The following is a 27831-nucleotide window of genomic DNA, read 5'->3' as shown; positions in this document are numbered from 1 at the left end:
AGCTGACTGGAGAGCCTCAGACTCCCCGGGAAAACACACCGGGGGCACTGGAAACTGAGCTCTTGGCCCTCTGGCCTCTGGGTTTGGACTGGATAGGTGCAAAGATAGAGGAATCTGTGGCTGACATTGCCTCTGTGAGCCTTCCACTCTGCCAGGGGCTGCGAGGAGCAGCAGCCATTGCCTGCCTTAGGTGAGCCCCTGCAGCACAGCAAGGCTGTTAAGGGGTGGTTTGGAACCTGACAAATCTGGGCCCAGATCCCAGCTCTGCCACTTCCTCACTCTGTGACTGTGAGCTTGCTGCTTAAACTTGCTGAACCTGTTTCCTCGTTTGTCCCCACACTCCATCCTCAGGCACAGGTCTTGCTCGGGTTTAACAAGAGGTCACCTCTGTGGTCACCTGAGGCCCTGTACTCTCCCTCCCCTCAGCTCTGATTCTCTAGCCCTTTCCCTCCCTCACCCACCAGGGTCCCCCCTTCCTCTGTGTGTCTGGCTTCCAGGCTCTGCTGCCAGCCATTCTTTGATCCTGAGTGGGGGTTGCAGGTGAAGGAGGAGCTTGTGGTAGATGCTGGAGGGTGAAGGGGAGGAGAGGAGCAGGCCCTCCTGGAGATCCAGCCTCAAGGTGCAGTATGGAAAAGACAATCAGGCCAGCATGGTGGGAAGCCTAGGTGGGCAGATCTCTTGAGTCCAGGAGTTTGAGACCAGACTGGGCAACATGGCAAAATCCCGTCACTACAAAAAATACAAAAATTAGCCAGCAGGGTGGCCCACGCCTGTAGTCCCAGCTGCTTGGGAGGTTGAGGTGGGAGGATCATTTGAGCCTGGGAGGCAGAGGTTGCAGTGAGCTGTGATCTGCGCTCCAGCCTGGGTGACAGAGCGAGACTCCATCTCAAAAAAAAAAAAAAAAAAAAAAAAGAAAGAAAGACAATCAAACATTGTGTACATTTTGTATTACGGCGTAAACTCTTAAGAGGGTGTCTCCTGCTTTGTTATGCTGAAAAAAACACTGTCTCCTTCCCAGCTTCACTTCTCATAAACGGGCTCCTTTGAGTAATCTGGTCAGAAGGATATGAGCCTCCAAGGGGCACTGGGTGGGGGCTGATCTTCTTCATTATTATTAATACTAACATTAATTATTATTATTACAGCAATCCCAGAGTGAGACACAAGATATTCTCAATAGTGAATCCATTGAAAGAAGAGTCAGAGCATAGTTCCAGACTCTAAGTGCTTGGAGACTAAGGACAAGCTCAGTCTGGCCTGGCAAACCCCCAAGGCTTCCAGTGGGGGGCGTCTGCCTCGGTGCCGGGGGGCTGATGGAAGGAGGGTGGTTTTTCAGACTAAAGGCCTGAGCCCTGAGCCAAGGGCAGTTTCTGGGACGAGCTGAAGGCTGAGGGAAAGGAAGACAAGATGGAGCAGCTCTCCATGGGTGGGTGGAAGGGAGGGTGCCTCTCCGGCTTCTTTTGCACAGGAAACTGGAGTGTTTCACCTGTGTCACAATGTTGGCTCATGGCAGGCCTGGCCTCCTCCAGCCCGAGGGAGGATCACGGGAAGAAAAGCAATAGGGGCAGTTGGCTGTTGCCAAATATGCAACGGCCTCTGATACTTGGGGCTGTTTCCCCTCAGCCACATGAGGAAATTAGCCAAGCCCCAACCGGCTGAGCCCTGAGAGAGCTGCTGGCGGCAGCTGGTAGAGAGCTGCTCGCTGCCTGGCTCTGCCTTATCCTGGGGAGAGCACGAGCTGGGAATACTGGTGGGCTGGGGTTAGGGGGAGGTTAGTGAGGACCAGGGCCTGGGGTGGAGCCTTGGTTTTGCCTCTGCTTGGCTGTGTGAACCTGGACCAGTCTTTGCCCCTTTCTGGGACCTAGGGTCCTTATTCATAAGAACAGCCACCATCTTTGAAGGGCTTAATCCATATCAGAAACCAAGCCAAGCCCTTGGCTGACATTCTCTTTTAATCCTTATCTAACCCTGAAAGTAGGTATCATTGGCTCCGTTTCACAGATGAAAACACTGAGGCTCAGAGAAGTTATGCAACTTGCCTAAGGCCACACAAGCAGAAAAATGGGAAAGAGATGTTGAAGACTTCAAAATGAGGGGAGGGGGCGCCTCCTGTTGCGTTATGTGATGGAGGTGACTGTGGATTGTGGACTCCTGGAGAAGCATGAGGGGTATTTTGTAGGCAATGACAAAATCCAGTGACACTTAATGTGACCACATTTTTACCCACAGATTGGTGAGGCCCAGAAAAACAACCTCCAGGGACCTATCCTTTCAAGCTTCTGCACCATTGACTATGCCATTTCTTCTACCTGGAGACTTTCTATCCATAACTGGAAAACTCCTATACATGCTTCAAGGCCCAGTTCAAATATCGCCTCCTACATGGAGCCTTCCAGGTTCTCTGGGCTCCCTTCAGAGTCTGTCTCCATAATTGCCACCCTGTGTAATTGTCATCTGTTTACTTGCCCATTTCTCCACCTCTCAGAAATTGAGAGCACGGGTTCTTAGGCCAGTTTGGCCTAGGTTCAATTCTGGCCTCTGTTGCTTTCAAGCTGTGTGACCTCGGCAAAGTCACTAACCACTCTGAGACTCTTTCCTTTTCTGTAAAACAGGATTAATAATATCTACCTTGTGTTGTTAATGTTAGATTAAACGAGCGAACGCATTGGAGTCCATACGAGATGCTCAATTATGCCGTGTCTATTATCATTTGTGGTTGTTAAGACTCTAAAATTGCTTTCAATTTTTTATTTTGAAATAATACCAAACTTACAGAACAGTTTCAAAAATAGTAAAAATTCCTATATTTACCTCACACAGATTGTCCAAGTTAGTAAAGTTTTACTAAACTTATCTTTACAGGTGTATCTATATATGAATATATATGTGTATAGATGTATATATGTAAATATCTTTTCAGAATTATTTGGGTGTAAATGCGTGCATAATATTTTAGTTTGTATTTCCTAAAAACAAGGACACTTTCCTGCATAATCACAGCACAAACAGCACATTCTTTTTTTTTTTTAGACAGAATCTCGCTCTGTCACCAGGCTGGAGTGTAGTGGCACAATCTCGGCTCACTGCAATTTCTGTCTCCCAGGTTTAAGCGATTCTCCTGCCTCAGCCTCTCAAGTAGTTGGGATTACAGGCACGTGCCACCACACCCAGCTACTTTTTGTATTTTTAGTAAAAACAGCGTTTCACCACGTTAGCCAGGATGGTCTCGATTTCTTGACCTTGTGATCTGCCTGCCTCAGCCTCCAAAGTGCTGGGATTACAGGTGTGAGCCACCATGCCTGGCCTATCACAGCACAAACATTAATACAGTATTACCAGCTAATCCACAGACACCATTCCCATTTCACCAGTGGTACCAATAATGATGTGAGTGGGTCTAGGTTCCAATCCAGGACCTCCTGTTGCAGTTTCTTCTCATGTCTCTTGGTCTCTTTTTTTTTCTTTTTTTTCAGATGGAGTTTTACTCTTACTGCCCAGGCTGGAGTACAGTGGTGTGATCTTGGCTCACTGCAACCCCCACCTCCTGGGTTCAAGCGATTCTCCTGCCTTAGCCTCCCAAGTAACTGAGATTATAGGCATGTGCCACCACGCCTGGCTAATTTTTGTACTTTTTGGTAGAGATGGGGTTTCACCATGTTGGTCAGGCTGGTCTGGAACTCGTGACCTCATGATCTGCCTGCCTCTGCCTCCCAAAGTGTTGGGATTACAGGCGTGAGCCACCGCGCCCAGCTTTTGGTCTCTTTTAAGCTGGAACCGTTTCTCGGTGTTTTCATGACTTACATTTTTGGAGAGGGCAACCCAGCTACTTTGCAGAATGTCTGTCAGTTTGGGTTTGGCTGTGTTTCCTCGGGACTGGACTCAGGTCATGCCCTTTGAGCAAGGAAACCACAGAAGGGATGCTGCGTTCTTCTCAGTGCCTCAGGTCATGTGACATTCAACGGTCCTGTTGCTGGGGATATTGACGTTGACTCTCTGATTAAGGTGGAGGTGTAATACATGAGGAGGGACCAGCAGGTGGGAGTCACTGGCCAGTGGGTGCCAGGGTGGCCTCCCCAAGGACCTCGCCTGAGTCATCCCGTCTGGTGTAGCAGGAAGGCACCCAGGGATCTCAGGGCAGTGTCTAGGTACCAACCAGCAGCAAGTGTGGCTGCAGCCACGACTGTCCTTAGGCAGAGCCCTGGGCAGGCAAATGTTTGGGGTCATCTCAAATCAGCATGTGAGGACCATTCTGGCAGCCCAATTTCACATGACTCCACCAAAGTAACATCGCGCTGGCCAGCAGCGATGATCAGCTCTCCAGGCACCCTCCTGAAACTGGGACCTGGCCCCAGGGCCCCAGGACACCTTGTAGGATGAGTCCCAGAGCTCTCAGGGCACCTGGCAGGTCCATCCTCAGGGTCCAGGGCTGGAAAGTGCTCCATAGAGATTAAATGAGGAATGAGACAGCAGATCGGGGCCTGACTCCGGGCCTGGGGTGCCCACGCCGATGACACTGCTGTCCCTTGCTGGTTCTAGGTGCCAGGTGGGACCTAGAAAGTTCTGAGGAAGGCACTCTAAGGTGTGGGGCACCCTGAGGCATAGGGCCTGTGGGTTCCTGACCTGCCCTGGTGTAAGGGCTGCAGTGCTGGCTCGGCTCCACCAGTTCTCCAAACCCAGCTCCCTGTCACCTCCTCCGTAAAGCCGGAACGTGGAAGCCCTCTTCAAGCCCTCCTTCTCTCTTTCTCTATTCTTTCTATCCTCTTGACCACTCTGAAGTCCAGACCTTGATTCCTGCTGTCTGGCCTCCAGATGGCCGCTCCGGCCTTGTCTCAGGTGCTCAGGCTCCAAGCTGGTCACCTACACCTGCCAAAGAGATCTCTCTGAAGCCGACACCAGCACCGCCCCCCTCTGCGTCACCACGGGGCAAGGCCCACTTCCCTAACAGGCCCACAGGGCCCTCCAGATCCCACCCCACGGGTTCTCGCACTGCCACATTGAAGTACAACCTCCCAGGAGCTTGTGACCATGCCGATTTTCAAAAGCAAGTCCCACACCCTGATCCTAAGTACAGGTTAGGCGACAAGGCTTGGGAAGCTCCCAGTTGATGCCACCCCTCAAGAAACACTAACAGAGAAATAACCTTGAACATGTGAACCTTTGTCACACCTCCACGCCTTCGAAGATGCATTTCTCACCGCCTGGCATGCAACACTGCGTCCTCCAGGAAGCCTTCCCTGAACTCCCTCCCTCCCACGGCAGTTTAGGTTTATTCCACACAAAATGTACAGCCTTTGGCAAGCCAGGCCTGGACCATGGGGGCAGTTATTACTCGTTGTCGAGGGGATAAATGCTGACTGTGCAGCTCAGTTCAATCCCACTTCCACCCATTAGGAAGGGTCGCTACCTCAGCCACCCTCAGTTTCTTCCTCTGTAAAATGGAATAGTAACACCAGCCTTATAGGACTTGCCAGAGGAGTCAGTGTGATCAAATGTGTGCGTGGCACTTAGCAGCCGGTCTGAGTGTCTGCAAAGGTTTGGGTTCCGTTTTCCTTCTCTCTTGAGACTCCAGTTCCTCCCACTAACTGGAGCCATGGGGGAGCCTCTCAGTGGCTCAGGTGACAGCATATATTCAGGCTGGGAAACTTAAGGGGCATTTTTTTTTTTTTTGGCTGGGTCTCCCTCTGTTGCCCAGGCTGCAGTGCAGTGGTGCAGTCTTGGCTCACTGCAACCTCCGCCTCCCGGGTTCAAGCTATTCTACCACCTTAGCCTCCTGAGGAGGATTACAGGCACATACCACCACACCCGGCTAATTTTTTTTTTTTTTTTTTTTTGGTAGAGATGGGATTTTACCATATTGGTTAGGCTGGTCTCAAACTTCTGACCTCAGGTGATCCGCCCACCTTGGCCTCCCAAAGTGCTGGGATTGCAGGTGTGAGCCATCGCGCCCAGCCTTGAGGGGCATCTTATAGGCCAGGAAATGGCAGGACTCACACCTCCTCTGCCAGCCAGGGCAGGAGCCTCCCGTGGAAGGGGAAGGAAGTGAGGCTCAACCTGCTTTGCCTGTTGCTTCATCTTCCTGATTCTCAGAAACCTGGGCCTAATCTGTCACCATCAAACGGCCAGTGTCCCAGGGGAAGATGACTAAGCTAAATGGATGCCTGGTGGAAAACCCAGGTAACTGGCTGCAGGGCAGGGCTCAGTGCAATCAAGGTGACCAGGTGTGCATTTCTGGACCAGTCCCTCTGCCTGCTAGATGTATGGGTGGGATCAGGTAGGTAGCACCGAAGGCTAGAGGCTGTGAAGAGGCTGGTGGCACAGTCCAGGTGGGACACCATGCAGCCAGCAGGAACTGCCTCTCTGAGCTGGCATCTGTGATGGCGTAGGAGGGGCATGGGGGAAGGGCAGGCCAGGTGGAGGGAACTGTTTAAGCAAAGGCACTGAGAGCCATGCTTTGGTCTTGTTCTGGGTGGTGGGTGACACTCCAAGTTTTTCAAGTACAAAGGTCCTCCCATGATAGTAGTTAGATTTGCAAAACACTGAGAAAAAGCCGCTGAAATTTTAGCAACTCTTTTAAACACATTTGCATTTTTTAGTCCCCAGTTTACAGACATCTGAAATGGAGAGCCAGGGGCATGTTGGATGACATTGATAAAGTTTGGCTAGAGGGACCTTGGAGCAGAAGGCCCCAAACTTGCCCTGCCAGTTCCCTGCCCCCTCTTCCCCACTCTACCTGGGGAAACAAAGTACTGATTCATTGGCAGCTGGGCCCGTGGCCTTTAAGCCACAGAGCCTCCTGCCCACTAGAAAACAAGGCTCAATCAATGCCCCAAAATCCAGCCAATCAGAGTGGCAATGCTGAATTCCTACAGGAGGGAGAAGGAACTAGGAGAGCGGAGAAGCAGGCAGAGGGGTGGAGGATGAGTGCTGGCCTACAGACAATGCTTCATGGGTCTGCGGGTTTGCACGCTCTTGGAAAGAATTTGGAGCCTGCACCACCTCCCCCATCACAAGTATCCACAGCCCAGAGGCCAGGGTTTCCATGTTAGACAATTGGATCTATGAAAGGATTTTGAGCAGAGGTGTCACACCGTAAGATGTGCTTTCATTATTATTGGATAAGAGTTACTGAGCACTTACTCTGTGCAAGGCACAATGCTAAGTGTGCATCTCAACTAATTTTAATAAGGTTCATTCTGCCTTCCAGGTGGAGACCTGGAAAATTTCCTGTGATTCCATAAATCAAATAATATCCTTTTGAGAAATTCCTTTTCTGCTTAAGTCAGTCATGGTTTCTTTCTGTTGCTTGCAACTAGGAACCCTGGTTGATATAATGCCTGTGAGTTTCTGTGTATACGTGGGGGATACACAAACATCCATGTGTGGCTTGGGTAACTGAGGTGACCATAGGTGGTAAGAGCCACAAAAGGCAGTATCCTGGGGTCTGTCCCCAAGTGCCTGATAGTCTGAAGGTGGAGGCTTTCTTCCTGAGGGAAAAGGGAGCATGAGCACTTACAAAACCCCAACATGTCTCCATATGCAGCATCTCATTTAATCCTTTCCACCAAGGAAGAGACTAATACGTGCATTTTACAGATGAAGACACAGAGGGTCAGGGTGGTTGCTGACGTCTCACAGGTACTAAGAGGTGGATCTGAAGACAAGTCCACACCCTCGTCTCCTCCCATTGTACCCACTACCTGACCCATGGGACTCACAGATGTACCTTGAGGACTAATGGATGGGAGATGAGCCAGGAGAGGGCATACAAACAGGTGAGGCACTGTGCTGGCTTTTTAAGAGGAACCCTGACTGGGCCGGTGAGCGCCACTTCCAACCCAATCCCAGCTCGCCTCCCCAGCACATTACTGGATTCTGACATGGGCCTTCCGTGGACTCAGCAAGAGATTCCCCTATAGGGTGCCCCAGAGGGCCCTGCCGGCCACCAAGTGCCTACTGTGCACCTTGCCCTGTGCTGCAAGTTCCCCAAGGAGTGAACAGTCACTCCTCGTGCCCCGAAGCTGCTGCCAATCCAACTGGGTACAAGGCAACCACTGTACAACGAAGGCACCCTTGATGAACTCGTACTGTTTGCCAGGCCAGGGCTGGCGCTTTCCACAGGTAATGGGACACAGTTGCTGACGACCGAACGTGCCCAGCCTCTGCTGGAGCCCTGCCTACTGGAGAGCCTGGCTTGGCCAACTCAGATCTTTCCTCTCCACCGCCCTCCCAGGAAGGGCTGCAGGGTTTTCTTGCGTTCTGGGTGCAGAACGAGGAAGAAAGGGGCAGGTCAGAGGAAGGCCAAGGGTCTGGGCTTTACTCTGGGGAGACCTCTAGAATCTACATGTGGACAATGGGCATTTTTCATCTATTTTGTTTTCTGATTTATTCTAAGAGCCTAAAACAGAAGCTGGCACATAGCACGTGACCAGTAAACACTGTTGGCTGAATGAAGGAAGTCTGGAGCAGGGGGACCTCCAAAGACATGGCAGGGACTGTGCTGAAGAAGTGGACAGTTGAACTAAGGGGAGTGTTAGGAAGTAGTTCTATAGACTGTGCCTATTTCCTTCAGGAAGCTCAGAAGCACAAGTGAAGTCCCTGAGTCATTTTAACATTATTTTTGGGCCGCCAGGACTACGATCCTGTGACACCCACATGCCCTGAGATGGGACCATAGGCTTACACATCAGGCTGCTGGGTTGCCACAACAATCCTCCTAAGCATTTACTGAGCGTGTAAATGGTACCAGGTGGGGCTCTAAGCTCTTTGCACATGTGTGTATGCATGTATACACACACAACATCTCCACGAGGCAAGCACTGTCTTTATCCCCACGTTTGGAGGAGGACCCGAGGCACAGAGAAGTTGAATAGTTGGCCCAGGGTCACACAGTTAAGTGATTAACTCTATCTGGTGGGCACCAGAGGGCGCCCTCTTGGCCTTCCACTCACCCACAGGAGTCCAGGCAGAGACAAGGGGCCAGTGAGTGGGAGCCACTGGTTCAGGGAGGGCCAGGCTGCCTTGTGGCCTCTGGAGGGGGCTTCTGAGTCTGAATTTCTGGCCCCTTCTTCCAGTCTCCCGCCTTGTCTGCCCAGGGAGGAAAAGTAAACATAGACAGGTTGTCAGCCAGGGTTCATCGGGAGGCTGCGGTTTTCCCAGCTGTGGAGTGGCCACCTCCTCCCAGCCTCCCCGAGCCAGCCATGGACACCAGCGGGAACACAATGTGGGAAACGTCGTGGGAAAACAGCAAACCCAGGGAGCAAAAGAAAATAAAGACCAGCAGTGACGCCTCCACTCAGAGAGACCTGTGGACACCATTTGCGGTGTTTATCCAGCAGTTTTTTTTCTTTCTACCGGTGTGTGCATGTATGCGTGCCTTTGTGTACATAGACTTGTGTATTACAGCGTTATGCAACAGGGATATTCATTTGACGATACTGTGAAAGTTTTTCCATATCATTAAACGTTCTTACATCACGTATGTTTTCTTTAGCTTTCACATTGTTGCTGTATTTTAATTTACAAAGGTATTACCTGCAGCACCTTTTATAGCTTGCGATTCTTTATTGAGGTGTAACTTACATATTGTAAAATTTATCCTTTCTAGTGGGTAGTTTCTAGTTAGTAGGTTTATGAGTTTTGACAAACCCATAGTCATGTAATCATCACCATAATCAAGATACAGAACAGTTCCTTCACCCCCAAAACGTCCCCGTGCCCCTTTATAGTAAATCTCTCCCACCATCCCCGCCCCTGGCAAACACTGATGTTTTGTTTTCCTATAAGTGTGCCTCTTCCAGAATATCCATATAACAAATGGAATTATAGTGTATGTAGCCTTTTGGGTCTGGCTCCTTTCACTTAGCACAGTGCTCTGAAGTTTATCCATGGTATTGCATCCATCAATAGTGTTTCTTTTTGTTGCTGAGTAACATTCCATTGTGTGGGTGAACCATAGCTTGTTTATCACACACTGGTTGAAGGACATCTGGGTTGCCTCCAGTTTTGGGTGAATGGAGCTATGATGAATTTTCACATACTGGCTTTGGTGTCAACATAAATGTTCTTAGATTCTTAAGAAAATACCTAGGAATGGGTTGCTGGGTCCTATGGTATTAACCTAAGCATATGCAACATCATGTTTTTTTAACATGGAGAAAGTGAACTATGTTTTATTTATAATTGCCTGATAGCACTATAAAAATTCATATAGTATACTGGGATGCTAAGAAGACAAACTTTTTTAAAAGCCAGATAATACAGATAAACCGCTTGCAGTTTGGTATATATCCTCCCTCTTTTGTAATTTGTCTAAGAACATACCTCTAGATTACATAGTGAGGATTATACTGTATCTGGATGTGGTTCCATAGTCTGTGCTTTTCAATTTTTCTTTCCATGTCATCACCTTAAAATCTACCATATCTTTTTAGATTACTGCATAATGTTCCATTGTATAGATGTAAGAAAATTTATCTAAACAATTTATTTTGTTCCATATGCAATGAAATTGTTTGCTAATTTTTGGCTCTTATAAACCACATCTTTGAGATAATTTTTTTTTTTTTTTTTGCATTTACAGTTATTTCTTTAGGATAAGCACTTAGACATAGACTTGCTGGGCCAAAGTGTTGCCTCTACCATTTTATTTCGCTTGGCTTTTTCCTTAACATTTTTTTTCATGCATATACGAAAAGGTGGTAACACAGACTGCATCACAAATCCAGGAGAAAAGGATGGTCTTCCCAGGAAATGGTGCCAGAATAACTCACTATTCATATGGAAGAAAATGAAAATGATTCCTTATGTCATCCCACACATTAAAAATCCATTCCAGATGGATTAAGGATTTAAATATAAATGGTAAAACTTCACAACTTTATAATAAAATATAGGAGAGCATCTTTATGAAAAGATTCTTTAATGAAACTTAAAAAACATGAGATTAAAAAGTTTAACCCATAAAGAAAATAGTTGACAAATTTGACTACATTAAAATTTAGAGGACCCTGTTATGAAAAGACCCCATTCAGAGAATGAAAAGATGAGTCACAATTTGCAAGATTTGCAACACATGTGACTAACCGAAGAGCAGCATCCATAATATAGAAAAACGCCTATGAACAATAAGAAAAAGATTAATAAATAACACAATAGAAATTGGGCAACAAAAGAACAGGAATTTCACAAAAGAAGCATAAATGATTTAAAAACATGAAAAAAATGCTCAATCTCATTATCAATCAAAGAAGTGCAGATTAAGACTCACTGAGATATCATTACATACCCACTGGATTGGCAAAAATTTTAAAGTCAGGCTAGGCATGTTGGCTCACACTTGTAATCCCAGCACTTTTGGAGGATGGCTTGGGTCCAGGAGTTTGAGACCAGCCTGGGCAACATAGGGAGGTCCCATCTCTATAAATAAATAAACAAACAAACAAAGCCAGACAGCACCAAAGGCAGATGAGGGTCTGGAGGGAGCTGGTGAACATGTAAACTTTGGAAAACAGGTTTCCATCTTCACCATCTTCAGTAAAAGTGTACAGGCTGTGCTGTAATTTGACCATGCATGTCTATGCACTCCCAATCCCAGGGATGCCCAGAAGAAGCCTTGCATCTGGATATCAGCCACAGATACAGAGATACTCAAAGAAGCATTGTGCACCTGGAGAGAAATCAGATAGCCATTAACAATCGAACATAGAAACATTGGCTGGGCGCAGTGGCTCACGCCTGTAATCCCAGTACTTTGGGAAGCCGAGGCCGGCGGATCATTTGAAGTCAGTAGTTCAAGACCAGCCTGGCCAACATGATGAAATCCCATCTCTACTAAAAATACAAAAATTAGCTGGGTTTGGTGGCTCACACCTGTAATCCCAGCTACTCAGGAGACTGAGGCAGGAGAATCGCATGAACCCAGGAGGCGGAGGTTAAGGTGAGCTGAGATTGCACCACTGCACTCCAGCCTAGGCGACAGAGCAAGACTCTGTCTCAAAAAAGAAAATAGAAACATTGTAACATGAAGACGATCATATACTATACAGCAGCCCTGCTTATCTGCAGTTCCACTTTCTGTGGTTTCAGTTACCCGCGGTCAACCTCGGTCTGAAAATAAATGAAAAGTTCCAGAAATAAACAATTCATAAGTTTTAAATTGTGCACCGTTCTGAGAGCACGATGTTTAGTCTGCCTTGCCTTGCCTTTCTCCTGGAAACTCCAATAAAGCCTCTGACCTGGTGCTGTCTTTGCCCCTGCTTCTACCTCCTCACCCAAGGGTGTACACTCTACAGGGTGCACAGGAAGCATGACGCAGGCATCTGCACGGCCTCCTGGTGCTGCCCCCGTGGCCCTCTGTGGCACTGTGTGATGCTTTGTCTTGGAATTGTAAGTAATGAATTCTTCTTTCTCTCTATGTCATCAATCACCCCCATAAATTAACATTCCTACTTCAATCACTGAGGCAGGGGGGTTTGATCAGGAAGGAGCATGCAGAGTGTCAGGGGTAACAGTAATATTCTATTTCTTAAATGTATTAGTGAGTTCAAGGGTATTTATTGTTTTTCTTCAGACTGTACATATGTGCCTTTGTCTCTATGGCATGTTCCACAATCAAAACGAAAAAAATCCATAATTACTTTCATTTCCTACAAAAGTAACACGTCATTGTACCAATGTTAATGTCTTAGTTTTGATAAATGTGCTAATGGTGTTGTAAGATGTTAACATGAGGGGAACCGGAGAAAAGGTATACTGGAATTTTTCATACTGTCTTTGCAACTCTTATGTCAATCTAAAATTATTTCAAGATAAAAAGTTGCTACAAAGCAATGCAGAAGCTGAAGCATGCAGAGCCTTGGAGGTCACTTTAAAGTGTCTGGGTTTTGTTCTCTGAGCAGTCGGGGGTCCCTGGAGGGTTTTCAAAAGGTGAGCAGGACCCAATGGGTGTGATAACATAAAATGCAACTTCTGAAGAATTTCAAATATTGTCATAGATGTGGAGGCGGAACTTCCCTGTGGCCAGATGGAGATTGCTTTGACCACAGGCCTGTGCACCCCCGGGGTGAGGCCGTGGCCCCTGCGAGGCGGGGACACGTGGAAGGGAGCCAGAGAGAACACAGCATCCATTGATCAGCAGGACAGCTGTGGGGAGGGACAGACCCACAGGCGGTAGGAGGGGCCCTGGGAGAGATGGGAAGGAAACGGAAGGACAGAAGCTGCCAGGGTGGGTTGGGGATTGGGAGGGAGGTCTGGGGGCTGAGAGAGGGCTGGGAGCCCCCACTTCCTGCAAGCTTCCTGTGTCCCTCAGCCAAACCCTGAGCCTTCTCCCTCCTCAGGGCCCTTGCAGCCTGGCACCTCCTCACTCAGCAGGTCTCCTACCCCACACCATGAGCACACACCTGCCTCTCCGCCCTCTCTCTCTTCCTCTCCGCACCCAGAAGAGGCCCGTCCCTCCACCTGCGGCCTTGCCCTCCTTTTCTGATTTTTGTTTTTGTCTTTTCAGCTTACAAGATATTTCATCATAAAAGCAGGTAAGACTCCCTCTTGATCCCAGGTTTCCCTCCAGCCACCACCCCGGATTCCCTGCTCAGTGTCTCCTGGTGACTCTCAACCCTCTGTCTGCTTCTTCTGCTCCCCGCCCCCCCACTTTCTACCTACAGGCCACCCCTTTCTTTGCCCATCGTGGACCTCCCCCGGGCTGCTTTCTCCCTCTCCATCTCCCTGGGCTCCTCGGGTATTACAGACCCCTTTGCTTATCATCTCCCTCACTCAGGTTACGAGTTAAATTGTGTCCCCTCTCTGAAAATTCCTGTGTTGAATTCCCAACCCCCTCAATATCACAGAATGTGACCTTATTTGAAGAAATGGTCTTTACAAAGGAACCCACGTTAAAATGAGGTCATTAGGGTAGGGCCTAATCCAATAGACTGGTGTCCTTATAAAAAGGGGAAATGTGGGCACTCGTACATATGGCAAGGATGCCACTTGAATGTGAAGACGGCCGTCCGCAAGTTAAGAAGCCAGCCTGCAACAAGCCCTCCCCTCACAGCCCTCAACATAACTGGCCCAGCTGACACCTTGATTTCAAACTTCTAGCCCCCAGAATGGTGAGACAATACATTTCTCTTGCTTATGTGACTCCATCAGTGGCATTTCGTTATGGCAGCCCTAGGAAAAGAACCCAGCCCATGAGGGTGGTGAAGCTCTGTTCCCTTCACCATTTCCAGTGCCAAGAACAAAGCTTGGGGCACAGCAGGAGCTTCACAAATATTTGTGGTTTGGATATATGAAAAAACTTCTTTCCAAACTCCATGGACACTCCTTTTGATTATCTGATAATTATTTTTAAAATGTATATTTATTAGAAGAGGAGAAAAATGTGAGATTCAAAAAGTTCGTGAAAAGTACATTCTTCCAGAGTTGTTCTACGAAAGTATAAGCACATAGATTTTGTATTAGTCCATTCTTGCACTGCTATAAAGGAATACCTGAGACTGCATAATTGATAAAGAAGAGACATTTGGCTCACGATTCCACAGGGTGGACAGGAAGCAGGATGCTGGCATCTGCTTGGCTTCTGGGGCGGCCTCAGGAAACTTAAAATCGTGGTGGAAGGTGAAGGGGAAGCCAGCATTTCACGCGGCTGGAGCAGGAGGAAGAGAGAGAGCAGGGAGGTGCCACACCCTTAACCAGATCTTGTGAGAACTCACTCATTATACAGTACCCGGGGGATGGTGCTAAATCATTCATGAAAACTCTGCCCCCATGATCCGATCACCTCCCATCAGGCCCCACCTCCAACCCTGGGGATTACAATTCGACATGAGATTTGGTGGGGACACAGATCCAAACCATATCAGCTATCGTGTGTTATGAAATTGGGGAGCCTTTAAAAAGCTTCCACAAATCTTTGTGAATGAAACATACTGCTGAGAACTTCATGTTTATACTTTCTTTGTCTTGGGGATGCCAGCCTCAGATGGTTCCCAGGAATCCCTGCCTTCATGAATATCCCCTCCCACACTGGATAGGGCTCACTGCACTAGGACATTGTGGAAATAGTAACAGTGTGTGACTTCTGAGGTTAGGTCATGAGATACAGTGGCCCATGGGGCTCCCTCTAGGATCACTCACTCTGGGGGAGGCCAGTCACCATGCTGTGAGGACACTCAGGCAGCCCTGGGGAGAGGTCTGCAGGATGAGGAACTGAGGCCTCCTGCCAGCACCAGCACCAGCTCATCAGCCATGTGAGTGAGCCATCTTGGAAGCAGATCCATCAGCCCCTGTTGAGCCTTCAGATGACTGTAGCCCTGGCCAGTAGCATTGTGACTGCAACCTCATGAGAGGCTCTGAGCCAGAGCCACCCAGCTAAGTCATTCCTGAATTCCTGGACCACGGAAACTGTTCATTGCCACTTTAAGCCCCTAGGCTGGGGAGTCATTTGGTACCTAGCAGTAGGGAACAAATACAACCTTTCTTTTAATTTAATTGTGTTTTTTGAGACAGGGTCTTGTTCTGTCACCCAGCCTGGAATGCAGTGGTGTGATCTCTGTGCACTGCATCTTCGACCTCCCAGGCTCAGGTGATCGTCCCACCTCAGACTCCCCAGTAGCTGGGACTACAGGCATGCACCACCATGCCTGGCTAATTTTTGTAGTTTTTATAGAGATGGGGTTTCATCATGTTACCCAGGCTGGTCTTGAACTCTTGGGCTCAAGTGATCTGCCTACCTTGGCCTCCCAAAGTACTGGGATTACAGGCATGAACCACTGCACCTGGCCTCTTTTAATTTTTAGTTTTAGAGATGGGGGGATCTTGTTTCATCACCCAGTCTGGAATGCAGTGGTGCGATCTTGGCTCACTGCAGCCTCCACCTCCCAGGCCCAGGTGGTCTTCCCTCCTCAGCCTCCTGAGTAGCTGGGGCTACAGGCATGTGCCACCACACCTATCAAATTTTTGTATTTTTTGTAGAGATGGGGTTTTGTCACGTCACCCAGGCTGGTGTCGAACACCTGGGCTTGTGATCTGCCTGCCTTGGCCTCCCAAAGTGTTGGGATTACAGGTATGAGCCACCGTGCCTGGCCCTTTTAAACGTTTACTTCTAGAGATGGGGTCTCATTCTGTCACTCAGGCTGGAGTGCAGTGGTGCAATCATAGCTTACTGTAACCTCAAACCCCTGGGTTCAAGCGATCCTCCAACCTCAGCCTCCCGAGTAACCAGGACTACAGACACATGCCAACCTTGCAGATAGATCCACATTAGTCTGTTAAGAGAAGTGTCATTCTGTTTACTGCCTGCCAACATTCCAGGAACATATTTTCATCCTTGATTTAGTAGGTCTGGGGAAAACCTTAACATTGCCTGTCTCTTTCCCATTGAAGCATCCTTTGAAACTCTCTCCTCATTCTCCCTGGGGCCTAGACAACTCCCTGGTTCCCTTGTGAGCTTCAATTCTACCCTTTAAACCCTGGGGGTTTCCTGGGTTCTGAGGTTTTGTCCTGGGCCCCCTTATCTCCCAGTTCAATAGTCACGAGCCATGGCAGATGACGAGTGGGTCAGGCACTACTCCCAACCCCCATCATGATGACAACTCCTCACCCTCCTTTCCAGCTCAGATCTCTCTGGAGCCCCAGATCGTCATCCCCAAGACAGGGATGTCCCAAAGGAGCCTCAGGTTCAGGCGTTCAAAACTAAATGTGTCTTTTCCCCAGCCCTGCTCATCCCTGCTTGCCTCTGTCTAAGAGATGGGCCTGCCTCCCTCCCATGACCTGCCATCATCCTGACCAACCCAGCAACAGCAACCAACCTAGCCCTACGGGTTTGCCTCCTTGATAGTTAGTTCAGCACCCCCATTTCTCCTCCTCAGCCCCCCATGCCCTCCATCCACCACCCAGGCCACCATCACTTCCAGCCCGGACCATGTAACAGATGCCTCACTGGCCCTCCTGCTGCCACCTGGTCCGTTCTCCACATGGAAGTCAGAGGAACTTCAAAATCTAACCTGGGGCGTGCCCCCTCCTCTCTACTTAAACCTTTTGCTGACACAGGGGCCAAGGGAGAGCCTTCTCCTTGGCCCCCTAAAGGTTCTCTGAAAAATCACTTCGCAAAAGACACGTTAACTGGAGAAAAGGTACACACATTTATTTAACATGTGTTCATGTGAGTCTTTAGAATGAAGACCCAAAGATACAGAGGAAATTGTTCATTTTTTTGCTTACGTTCAATGAAGTATAAACAGCCATGTAGAAATGCGACTGGACAAAAAGGGTCTGATCTAAAGCTGATAGACTGAGTGGGAAAACCCAGCACGGCCTGCCTGTCTAGATTCTTCTTGGTCTCTCTGAGCAGTGCTCCTTCCTTCTGGGGATGGGGCAGGACCTTTTCTGGAATGGGGGTCTTATGACCTACAGTCAAAGGAAAGATCATTTCTTTACGGCCAGTTTTTATACAGAAAGTTGGAGGGAAAGTTAGAATAGTATTTTTAGGTTTTATGACTAGCTTTGGGGAGAAGAGGTTCTGGTTTCTACAGCCCATGTTGTGGAAGAAGGACTCTAGTTTCTATGGCTAGCCTTCAGGAATAGGACTGAGAGCTAGGAGGGCAGGAGGGGGTCAGAGAAGAAACTCGCTTCTGAGGCCTTCATTTCTGGGTATTGTTTTCTAAGTCTGATATGGTTTGGCTGTGTCCCCACCCAAAATCTCTTTTTGAATTATAATCCCCACAATCACCAAGTGTCAAAGGTGGGACCAGGTGGAGGTTTCCCCCATGCTGTTCTCATGACAGTGAGTGAGTCTTATGAGATCTGATGGTTTTATAAGGGGCTCTTCCCCCTTTGCTTGGCAGTCACGCCATCCTGCCACCCTGTGAAGAAAGTGCCTGCTTCTCTTTTGCCTTCCACCATGATTGTAAGTTTCCTGAGGCCTCCCCAGCAATGTGGAACTGTGAGCCAATTAAATCTCATTCCTTTATAAATTACCCAGTCTTAGATATTTCTTCACAGCAGTGTGAGAACAGACTAATACAGTAAATTGGTACCAGGAGTAGGGTGCTGCTGTAAAGATGCTAAAAAATGTGGAATTGACTTTGGAACTGGGTAATGGGCAGAGGCTGGAACAGTCTGAAGGGCTCAGAAGAAGACAAGAAGATATGAGAAAGTTTGGAACTACCTAGAGACTTGTTGAGTGACTTTGACCAAAATGCTGATAGTGATATGGACAATGAAGTCCAGGCTGAGGTGGTCTCAGATGGAGATGAGGAACTTTTTGGGAACTGGAGTAAAGGTCACTCTTGCTATGCTTTAGCAAAGAGACTGGTGGCATTTTGCCCCTGCCCTAGAGATCTGTGGAACTTTGAACTTCAAAGAGATGATTTAGGGTATCTGACAGAAGAAATTTCTAAGTGGCAAAGCATTCAAAAGGAAGTAGAGAATAAAAGTTTGGAAAATTTGCAGACTGAGGAGGCAATAGAAAAAGAAAAACCCATTTTCTGGGAGAAATTTAAGCCTGCTGCAGAAATTTGCTTAAGTAACCTGGAGCCAAATGTTAATCACCAAGACAAAGGGAAAAATGTCTCCAGGGCATGTCAGAGACCTTCATGGCAGCCACTCCCATCACAGGTCCTGAGGCCTAGGTGGTGAAACAGTTTTGTGGGCTGGGCCCAGGCCCCCCACCTGCTCTGTGAAGCCTTGAGACATGGTGTTCTGTGTCCCAGCTGCTTCAGTTCCAGTCATGGCTAAAAGGACCTAAGGTACCACTCACGTCATTGCTTCAGAGGGTGAAAGCCCCAGGCTTTGGTGGCTTCCACTTAGTGTTCAGCCTGAGGGTGCACAGAAGTCAAGAATTGAGGTTTGGGAGCCTGTGCCTAGACTTCAGAGGATGTATGGAAATGCCTGGATGTCCAGACAGAAGTCTGCTGCAGGGGTGGAACCCTCATGGAGAGCCTGTGCTAGGACAGTGTGGAAGGGAAATGTGGAGTTGGAGCCCCTACATAGAGTTCCCACTGGGCCACTGCCTAGTGGAGCTGTGAGAAGAGGGCCACTGTCTTCCGGATCCCAGAATGGTAGATCCACTGACAGCTTGCACCATGCACCTGGAAAAGCCACAGGCACTCAATGCCAGCCAACTAAAGCAGCTGAGAGGGGGGCTGTACCCTCCAAAGCCACAGAGGCAGAGCTTCCCAAGGCTTTGGAAGCCCACCCCTTGCATCAGTGTGACCTAGATGTGAGACATGGAGTCAAAGGAGATCATTTTGGTTTACTTAAAGTTTACATGGTAAACTTAAAGGTTTAATGACTACCCTATTGGATTTCAGACTTGTATGGGACCTGTAGCCCCTTTGTTTTGGCCAATTTCTCCCATTTGGAGTGGGTGTATTTACCCAATGCCTGGACCCCCATTGTATCTAGGAAGTAACTAACTTGGTTTTGATTTTACAGGCTCATAGGCAGAAGGGACTTGCCTTGTTGCAGATGAGACTTTGGACTTGGACTTTTGGGTTAATGGTGGAATGAATTAAGACTTTGGGGGACTGTTGGAAAGGCATGATTGTGTTTTGAAATGTGAGGATATAAAATTTGGAAGGGGCCAGAGGCAGAATGATATGGTTCGGCTGTGTCCCCACCCAAAATCTCATCTTGAATTATAATCCCCACATGTCAAGAGCAGGACCAGGTGGAGGTAATTGGATCATGTGGGCAGTTTCCCCCATGCTGTTCTCATGATAGTGAGTGTGTCTCATGATATCTGATGGTTTTATAAGGGGCCCTTCCCCCTTCACTTGGTACTCACTTCATCCTGTCACCCTGTAAAGAAGGTGCCTGCTTCTCCTTTGCCTTCTGCCATGTTTGTAAGTTTCCTGAGTCCTCACCAGCAATGTAAAACTGTGAGTTAATTAAACCTCTTTCTTGTATAAATTATCAGTCTCAAGTCTTTCTTTTCTTTTCTCTTTCTTTCTTTCTTTCTTTCTTTCTTTCTTTCTTTTTCTTTTCTCTTTTTTTTTTTGAGACAGAGTCTCACTCTATCACCAGGCTGGAGTGCAGTGGCATGATCTAGGCTCACTGTAACCTCCTTCTCCCAGGTTCAAGCGATTCTTCTGCCTTAGCCTCTCAAGTAGCTGGGATTACAGGCCTGTGACATGACGCCTGGCTAATTTTTGTATTTTTAGTAGAGATGGGGTTTTGCCATGTTGGCCAGGCTGGTCTTGAACTCCTGACCTCAAGTGATCTGCCTGCCTTGGCCTCCTGAAGTGCTGGGATTACAGGCACGAGTCACTGCACCCAGCTGGGGACATTTTTTATAGCAGTGTGAGAATGGACTAACAAAGCCCCAACACTGGCTTCTTACACTTTACAAAAAGAAGAGGAAAGATAACTCTTAGCATGTCATGTAAGGTCCTTTTCTGAACTGGCCTCTGCCAACCTGTCTCCAGCCTCACCTTGCTCAGGCCTTAGGACCTTTGTGCTCGCTGCTCCCTCCTCCTTGATCATACTTTACCCAGATGCTTTGCCACTCACTGCCCTGTCTCCTTCAGGTCTCCACTAAGGCTATGTTCATCAAGAGGCTTTTTCTGGCTACATGTCATGAAATAGGAGCCCCTTACTCCGTGTTATTTCCCCCCTCAGCACTTACCTCCTCATGAATATTATGCCTTGGTTTGCTTATTGGTTTGGGTTTTTTCTCCTCTTTCCCCTAGAATGGAAGAGCTATGAGGGCAGGGGCTTTGTGTACATTTGCTCATGGTGCCTAAACCCAGTGCCTGAATAGATCCCTGCATACAGTAAACACTCAGCAGGTGCGATAAACTTCTCGCCTCTTCCTGCCACACAAATCTGGGCTCCTGCAACACTGAACTGCTTTTTGCTACCGACCCACACCACTCTTACCTCCAAGTCTCTGCCCACGCTCATCCTCCTGCCTGGAGGGGCCTTCCTCCTTTGTTTTTCAAATTTTCATTTAATTAAAAAAAATATTTGTATATATATTTTCCAGAGATGGGGTCTCACTCTGTTGCCCAGGCTGAAGTGCAGTGGCACAATCATAGCTCACTGGAGCCTCAACCACCTAGACTCAAGCCATCCTCCCACCTCAGCCTTCCAAGTAGCTAGGTGCACACCACCACGCCCAGCTAATTTTGTATTTTCTGTAGAGATGAGGTCTTGCTCCTCTGGTCTCAAACAAACAAGTTCAACCAACTCCTTGCTCAGGCTGGTTTCAAACTTCTGGCCTCCCAAACAACCTTCAGCCTCAGCCTCCCAAAGTACTGAGATTATAGGCATGAGCCATAGTGCCTGGTCATTTGCATATTCTATGGTTCCTTTAGGATGCTACTTGTGTTATCACCTCCCCTAGGCATCCCTCCCTGACTGTTTCCCCTCTGCCTGGTCAAGTACCCTTCCTGGACTCCTGCAGTATCTCAGACATCTCAATTGCAGTACTCATCATTGCATTTTTGAAGGATGTTTGTTGTTTACATGCTTGCTTGTTGTGAGCATCTTGTGGGCAAACTCCCGCCCTGGTAAACCCTTGGCAAAGGGCCTGAAGTAGTCAATGCTGAGTGAATTTTTTATGAATGAATGAATGAATGAATGGGGTTAGCTTGGGTTTGGCCATAGGTCTTATTCAGTGACCCTGAATAATCTCTGTCCCTTTCTGGGCCCCAGTTTTTCTCAATCTGTATAGTCAAGCTGGGTCTAACTAACCATCTGTGTTTATTAACACTGCAATTCTGGTCTCCTAGCCCCTGGGGTTCTAATCCTATTGGGGGAGGCAGATGTCTGCCTGGATTGCATCCCCATGGGTCATTCTGATGTGGCAACAGCTGGATCCATGAAGACCTGTTCCCAACCTGCAGACCTGCGACTCTGCTTTATAAGAAACCAGGTGAAAGGAACACATGTGGGCTCCTGGAGGACAGTCTTGGAGGACTCCCTGGGATGGGGGAACACAGGCAGGAGAAAAAGCGACGCCTCCAGCTTACCCCCTTCCCTATCAGGGCTGCGGACTGTAAGGGGGAAGAAAAACAAGCACAGCTGCACAGGACAATTTAGCTCTTTCACCGTGAGTTAAGTTCCCAGCCGCCTGTTGGGTGAGGCCGCAGCATGACCTTGGCCCCCTCCACGGCGCCACCGCCATAGCATCTGCCCATTTTTTTTCATACTGTAAGGAAGAGGCCTGGGGTGTCCTTGGGTGGCCCCAGAGCTCTGAAGTGGGGCCATAGAGGGAAAGGGGCCGTCCCCGTGGGAAAGGAGGGAGAGGAAGCTAGAATGTTGGGGAGGGAGATATCTCAGTGCTGAGAATCCAGGGATGGGAGGAAGCTGAGCTAAGCTGTGGCTGTTTGGGGTGTGTGTGGCTTGTGGAGCTCCTCTACTATTTTTCTTTTTTTTTGCAACTGGACTACTCTAAGGGGATGTGGGCAAATTGCACAAGCCCTCAGGGTCCCCCTTACCTTCTCTGTGAAACAGGTGCAGCAACTCTGATGATGCTGTGAAGAGGCCAGTCAGGTGTTTGCCACTCCCAGCATGCTGTGTGGCCCTGGAGAAGACAGTTACACTCTCTCTGAGGACATCTTTGCAAGGCAGGTGGGGGCAGAATAGAGATGCCTAAGGGAGCCTGTATCTGAAGCGCCCTATCCTTACACAGCATATCAAGAATATGTAGTATTAACACAATTTATTACTGTTGATGTTGGCCTTGATCATCTGGCCGAGGTCGTATTTGTCAGATTTCTCCACGGTAAAGTTACTTCTTCTTCTCTTTTCCATACTGTAACTTTTGGAAGGAAGTCACTATGTGCAGTCCACACTTTAGGAGTGGAAGTTGTTTATTTATGCTCTATCGCCGTGGGGGTGAAGTATCTACATAAACTATTTGGAATTCTTCTGCCCGGGAAATTTGCCTAATCTCTCCCACTTACAGTCATGTGCCGCATAATAACATTTCCGTCAACAACGATGGTGGTCCCGTAAGATTATAATGGAGTTGAGAAATTCCCATTGCCTAGACCTTCCAGTAGGACGAGATGTGGACGTGATAGGCAGTGATACTGATGATCCTGATCCAGTGTAGGCCTAAGCTAATACGTGTGTTCGCTTTTTTTTTTTTTTTTTTTGAGATGGAGTTTTGCTCTTGTTGCCCAGGCTGGAGTGCAGTGGTACAATCTTGACTCACTGCAACCTTCACCTCCTGGGTTCAAGCAACTTCCCTGCCTCAGCCTCCCAAATAGCTGGGATTACAGGCATGTGCCACCACACCCGGCTAATTTTTGTATTTTTAGTAGAGATGGGGTTTCCCCATGTTGGCCAGGTTGGTCTCGAACTCCTGACCTCAGGTGATCCACCAGCCTTGGCCTCCCAAAGTCCTGGGATTACAGGTGTGAGCCACCACACCCGGCCCATGTTTGCAGTTTAGTTATTTTTATTTTTTGTTTTAATTTTTAGCAACAAGGTCTCATTCTGTGGCCCAGTCTGGAGGGCAGTGGAGGGATCCTAGCTCACTGCAGTCTTCACTTCCTGGGTTGAAGCCATCCTCCTGTATCAGCCTCCCGAGTAGCTGAGACTACAGGCATGCATCACCATGCCCGGCTAATTTTTCTTTTAATAGATAAGTCTTGCTATGTTGCCCAGGCTTGCCTTGAACTCCTGGCCTCAAACTATCCTCTTGCCCTCAAACTATCCTCCTGCCTCTGCCTTCCAAAGTGCTGAGATTATAGGCATGAGCCACTGCATCTGGCCTTCCATTTTAGTTTTTAACAAAAAAAGTTTAAAAATTAAAACAAATTTAAAAATAGAAAAAAAGCTTATGGAATAAAGATATAAAGCTTTATATATAAATCTATATAATTATATATAAAGCTTATATATATAAATCTTTCTTTAAATCTTTTTTCGTACACTTGCTTAATGTGTTTGTGTTTTAAGTTGTTACTACAAAAGAGTCAAAAGTTTTAAAAATTAAAAAGTTTAGAAAGTAAAAAATTACAGCTAAGGTTAATTTATTATTGAAGAAAGAAAAATATTTTTAGGGCTGGGTGCGGTGGCTCACTCCTGTAATCCCAGCACTTTGGGAGGCCAAGGCAGGTGGATCATCTGAGGTCAGGAGTTCAAGACCAGCCTGGCCAACATGGTGACTCCCCGCCTCTACTAAAAATACAAAAATTAGCCAGGTGTGGTGGCTGGCACTTGTAATTCCAGCTACTCGGGAAGCTGAGGCAGGAGAATCTCTTGAACCCGGGAGGCAGAGGTTGCAGTTGAGCCAAGATTGTGCCATTGCACTCCAGCATGGGTGACAAGAGCAAAACTCTGTTTCAAAAAAAAAAAAAAAAAAGAAAGAAAGAAAAAGAAAAATATTTTTATAAATTCCATGTAGTCTAAATGTACAATACTTATAAAGTTTACAGTAGGGTACAGTAATGTGCTAGGTCTTCACATTCACTCACAACTCACTCACTGACTCGCCCAGAGCAACTTCCAGTCTTGCAAGCTTCATTCATGGTAAGTGTATTTTTACGGTTCCTTTTGTATGTTTAGATACACAAATACTTACCGTTATGTTACAACTGCCTACAGTATTCAGTACAATAACACAGTGTACAGGTCTGTAGCCTAGGAGTAGTAGGCTATACCATATAGCCTAGATGTGTAGCTGGCTATACCACCTAGGTTTGTGTAAGTACACTGACGTTCACACTATGACGAAACTGCCTAACAGTGCATTTATCAGAACATATCCTCATAACAATGCATTTATCGGAATGTATCCCTGTCAATAAGGGACATGTGACTGTTTATTTATACACTTATTTATTTATATCAGTGTATGCTTTATTTTCTTGTTCAAGTTGTTCCATCCAGCTTTGGTCATCAGAAGCTCTTTCAGTTGTTTTCTGTGTCCCTTTCACATCCTTCCATCATTGTGGATTTCTTTGATTTTTTAGGCATTTTCTTACCTTCTGTCATTGTATGATGTTCCAGGCTCATCTTGTACATTGTACATTTTCTACCCCAGTCCTTGCTTGAATCAGCCATTTCTCTCTAAATTTCTCTCTCTCTCTCTTTCTCTCTCTAAGACAGATCTTGCTCTGTTGCCCAGGCTGGAGTGTAGTGGTGTGATCTCAGCTCACTGCAACCTCTGCCTCCCAGGCTCAAGCCATCCTCCCATGTCATCTTCCTGAGCAGCTGGGACTACAGGCACATGCCACCATGCCCAGCTGATTTTTGTATTTTTTGTAGAGACGGGGTTTCGTCATGTTGATCAGGCTGGCCTGAACTCCTGGGCTCAAGCAATCCACCTGCCTCAGACTCTTAATGTGTTGGGATTACAGGCATAAATCACCATGTCCAGCCTGAATCAGCCATTTCTCCGGGGATCCCTGTTTTCTTTTACTGGAGAATGTAATTAGACACCAAAATCTGGATGTTAAGTGTGCTAATTACTACCACAATATCGATGCTTCTAAGTACTCTCAGCTGATAGAACAAGGAAATATATGTATATATGAACTTCTGTATATACACATACCTATAAACATTTCTGTATGCAACTATCAACTTACCTGTCTGCATTGGGAAGCTACTGTCTCCAACTCAAATCTATTGCCATATGGAACATTCCAGCCCCTTGCTTGTTGGTAATCTCTCACTCCAACGGTGAGAAACCTCATCGTTCTTCTCTTGAGAATCCAATTGTCTGGACTTTGGCTAGTGGGAGCCCCTTTAAGTTGGCTCCTTTATTCTTGGCCTCATCATTCATTGAGTGTTTCCTTGCATTTTGACATGAGATGCTTCAGGTGCACTTTCCCTGCCCAATCCTGGAATCAGCCATTTCTCTAAGGACACTAGTTCTGTTTAGTGGGGAAGGCATTTAGGAGACAAGATCTGGGCCCTGAGCGTGCTAATTGCTATAGTTATGTTGCTTTTCCCTGGTCTGCTCATAACAATGTCTCCAATTAACACTCACAGCCATAGCCACAGATCCTTCCTCCACTCCATGTTTTTGACTTCCTTTTCGCATAGTGAGAACGCTGAGTCCCCAAAAATCAGCACATTTACTCATTTCTTCCATCATACAACACAGAGATAGTGGTTTTAGAATTATAACACTAAATACCTAGACACCTGTGGTTAAACTTATTTATTTTCCTTGTGTGGCTATATTATTATTTGACATTCAGTTAAGCTCATCTCTTTTCTCTTTGTTTACAAGTTTACAGTTTACATTTTTATCTTTTTATTTAATTTTATTTTTGAGAATGTAAAATATTTGCATAGTTAAAAAGTCAAAAATCCTGTACAAATATATTCAGAGGAATTTCGCTCCCATCTCTTTCTTCTCCATTGATATTCCCAGTAACTCCTTAAGAGTAACCATTTGCAATAAGTTTCTGATTTATCCTTCTTGGGTTTCTTTTGCATAATTATTTAAATATGTATGTAAATACATAAATGTTTCTTTTTTATTTTCTTAAAAGTTTGCATAGTATAGGTAGTCCTTTATTTTGCTTTTATCTTATTTTGTTGTTTAACAATATATGCTGGAAATCACTCCCTGTAGGTTTATAGAGATCTTCCTTCTTGCCTTCACGGCTGCATAACATTCTCTCGTGTGGTACCATAGTTTGTTCATCCAATTTTCTACAGATGGGCATTTGGGTATTTTCAACATTTTGTATTATAAATAATTCCTCAATAAATAACCTTGCATATACATTTTTCATATTTGTGGAATTATATCTTTAGGATAAATCCTAGAAGTAAATATCCTGGGTCAAAGAGTAAATGCATATGCTGTTTTGTTCTATATTACAAATTCCTTCCTAGAAGGTTTACTGCCAACAGGCATTACTGACAATTTATAAGAGTAACTATTTGCTCAAAGCCACACCAACAGGTATTGTCAAGCTTTTGAAATTTTGCCAATGTGATAGATGAAAAATGGCATTTCAGTGCAGTTTTGATTTACTTAAAAAATTCTCGTATGTGCCAGGTCCATTGTACATACGTTTCCCGAGGACGTGTGTTGGGTCATTTCAAACAAACCAATACACTGGATCTTAGGGCTGACCTAATCCTATGGATGTTTGGTGGCTGTGGCTCTCCACCATGCCTTTGGGGCCAGGAGGGTCTCCACAAAGGGTCCCAGCTTCTCAATACCCTCCTCTGGTTCCTGAAGGCTACTGACCCTGCCCTGAGTCCCCCACCAGCTGAGAAACTGCTTCCTCCACACAAAGAAGACTCTGAGTGAGGAGGATGACTTGGCTTCTGAAAAATGCTGAAGTCTTGACCTCCTCCACAATTCCGAGGGCCAGCTGGGGCCAAGGAGTGATGGAGCCAGGACCTCAGGGTAGGAAGGACTAGTATGGACTGCTGCTTGAGGAAGCTGGATTTGGAGACACAGGGCAGCCTGTCTCCCCAGGATGAGTGGTCCAGCCTCTGATGACCTCTTGGCTTCAAAACTTACTAACTCTCTCCTCCTCTGGCTGCCTGAATAACCTCCCTAGAGCTTAGAGATGCCAGGGATTACAAACTTCTTCTGGCTCTCCAGGCTCTGACCCTCACTTTTCCAGTGGGACTTCCCCCGTTACCTAGTGCACTCTGTGTAAATCCATCCAGTCATCCAGCTATCTAGTCATCCACCCATATTAGTTATCTATTGATGCTTAACATAACAAATTATTTCACAACTCAGCATCTGAGACAACAATAAACATTTATTGTTTCACACAGTTTCTGTGGATCAGGTGTTTGGAAGCAGCCTCACTGGGTGGTTGTAACTCGGGGTCTCTCATGAGGTTGCAGTCAAGCTGTCAGCTGGGGCTGAGATCATCTAAGGCCAGACGGGGC

At 47.0% G+C, this 27831-nt stretch overlaps 1 protein-coding gene and 1 long non-coding RNA gene across 2 annotated transcripts in view; one reads left to right on the top strand and one right to left on the bottom strand.

The window, feature by feature from the left end:
• Positions 1–11121: 11121 nt before the first annotated feature.
• The window catches only part of LOC144332155 (uncharacterized), a 29417-nt gene continuing 12707 nt past the window's right edge, over positions 11122–27831 (bottom strand). The window contains exons 2-3 of the long non-coding RNA XR_013399929.1: positions 22440–22525; positions 11122–11665 (exon numbers count right to left, since the gene is read on the bottom strand). This is a non-coding gene — a long non-coding RNA (uncharacterized LOC144332155). The remainder of the gene's footprint in view (positions 11666–22439; positions 22526–27831) is intronic.
• The window catches only part of KIAA1755, a 75369-nt gene continuing 60704 nt past the window's right edge, over positions 13167–27831 (top strand). The window contains exons 1-2 of the mRNA XM_077951786.1: positions 13167–13222; positions 13502–13529. The gene's annotated coding sequence lies outside the window, so the exon portion shown is untranslated. The remainder of the gene's footprint in view (positions 13223–13501; positions 13530–27831) is intronic.

Source organism: Macaca mulatta, chromosome 10, assembly GCF_049350105.2.
Source record: "Macaca mulatta isolate MMU2019108-1 chromosome 10, T2T-MMU8v2.0, whole genome shotgun sequence".
Taxonomy (NCBI): domain Eukaryota; kingdom Metazoa; phylum Chordata; class Mammalia; order Primates; family Cercopithecidae; genus Macaca; species Macaca mulatta.
The sequence above is the reverse complement of the archived record's forward strand: the minus strand, read 5'-3'. Positions and strand labels throughout refer to the sequence as shown.